Raw genomic sequence first — 2300 nt, 5'->3', positions numbered from 1 at the left:
AAATTCCTCCAGAAACACATCTTCAGCAGATTTGGTGTTCCCAGAGTACTAATCAGTGACGGGGGCACTCATTTCTGCAACAGACAGCTATACTCTGCTATGGTTAGATATGGAATTAGCCACAAAGTGGCAACTCCATATCATCCACAGACAAATGGGCAAGCTGAAGTCTCTAACAGAGAGCTAAAAAGAATCCTGGAATGGACTGTGATGGTCCGAAGAAAGGATTGGGCAAAGAGCTTGGATGATGCTCTGTGGGCATACAGAACAGCATTCAAGACTCCTATAGGAACCTCTCCATACCAACTGGTGTATGGGAAGGCTTGTCATCTGCCCGTGGAACTGGAACATAAAGCCTACTGGGCAACCAGATTCCTAAACATGGATGCACAGTTAGCTGGTGAAAAAAGATTGCTCCAGCTAAATGAGCTAGAGGAGTTCAGACTCAATGCCTTTGAAAATGCAAAAATTTATAAGGAAAAGGCAAAGAAATGGCATGACAAGAAGTTGTCAACCAGAGTCTTTGAGCCAAGACAAAAAGTTCTGCTCTTCAACTCTAGGCTCAGACTGTTCCCAAGAAAACTCAAATCCCGGTGGAGGGGTCCGTATGTGATTACAGGAGTGTCACCATATGGATATGTTGAGCTTCAGGATACTGATTCTGACAAAAAGTTCATTGTTAATGGACAGAGAATCAAGCATTATCTTGAAGGGAATTCTGAGCAGGAATGCTCAAAACTGAGACTTGAGTGATTCTCAGTAAAGGTCCAGCTAAAGACAGTAAAGAAGCGCTTGCTGGGAGGCAACCCAGTCATTAGGAGGTTATAAGATTTGTTCTTACAGAGGCAAGTATCAAAAATGAAGGAATTCACAGAGTTACAGAAGGATTCAGCTCAAAAAGCAGAGAAAAAGAGCTTACTGCCGAAAAAACGCCAGTAAGGGGCATTTTGGGCGTTAAACGCCAGAATGGGTACCATTCTGGGCGTTTAACGCCAGGAATGGTGCCATTTTGGGCGTTAAACGCCAGAATGGGCACCATTCTGGGCGTTTAACGCCAGGTGTGCAGCATCCTGGGCGTTCAGAAAAACGCCCAGTGATAAAGGATTTCTGGCGTTTAACGCCAGCTAGGGCACCTGGCTGGGCGTTAAACGCCCAAAAGGGGCACCAAATGGGCGTTAAACGCCAGAATGGGTGCCATTCTGGGCGTTTAACGCCAGTAAGGTGGGGGGACCACAATTTTGTTTTCAAATCAAATTTTTTCAAACTTTCCTTTTCTTACCCATATTTTTCTACAAAAATACATTTCAATCTCTCATCATTCACTTTCAAATTTTCAAATATCTAAAATCACTCTTCAAATCTCTCAAATCATTCTCAAATTTTGTTCAAAAAAATCACCCTTTCCTCAATTTCTTTCCATATCTTCTCAAATCTCCTTTCAAAGTTCTCTTTTTTTTCGAAAAAACTCCTCTCCCCACCTTATAAATACACGTTTGACCCCCTTCATTCCCCACACCATTCGAATTTCCTCTTTCTCTCTCTCTTCTTTCCTTTCTTTTGCTTGAGGACAAGCAAACCTCTAAGTTTGGTGTGCTTTTCCGTGATCACTAAGCCAAGATTCATCAAGATCATGGCTCCTAAGGGAAGACAAACCAATTTAAGAGGAAAGAAAGAGAATAATCCAAAGAATCTTTGGAATCAAGAGAAGTTCTTAACCAAAGAACATGAAGACCATTATCACAAAATAATGGGTCTGAGGTCAGTGATCCCAGAAGTAAAATTTGATCTGAAAGAAGATGAATATCCGGGGATCCAAGAGCAAATTCGAAACAGAGGATGGGAAGTTCTAACCAATCCTGAAATAAAAGTTGGAAGGAACATGGTTCAGGAATTCTACTCAAATCTGTGGCTAACAGATAAGCAGAGAATGACTGGAACTGCTTACCATACCTACAGAACCATGGTCAGAGGGAAAGTTATGTACTTCCATCTGGACAAAATAAGAGAAATCTTCAAACTACCTCAACTGCAAGATGATCCTGAATCCTTTAATAGGAGGATGGTGAGAGCAGATAAAGGGTTGGATCAAGTTCTAGAGGACATATGCCTCCCTGGAACTAAGTGGATAACCAATTCAAAGGGTGTCCCAAACCAACTCAAGAGGGGAGACCTCAAGCCAATTGCAAGAGGTTGGCTAGACTTTATTGGGCGTTCCATATTGCCCACTAGCAACCGTTCTGAGGTCACCATCAAGAGAGCAGTGATGATTCATTACATTATGCTTGGAAAAGAAGTGGAGG

Source organism: Arachis hypogaea, chromosome 5 (assembly GCF_003086295.3).
Source record: "Arachis hypogaea cultivar Tifrunner chromosome 5, arahy.Tifrunner.gnm2.J5K5, whole genome shotgun sequence".
In the NCBI taxonomy this organism is placed as follows: Eukaryota; Viridiplantae; Streptophyta; class Magnoliopsida; order Fabales; family Fabaceae; genus Arachis; species Arachis hypogaea.
This window is presented reverse-complemented; position numbering follows the sequence as displayed.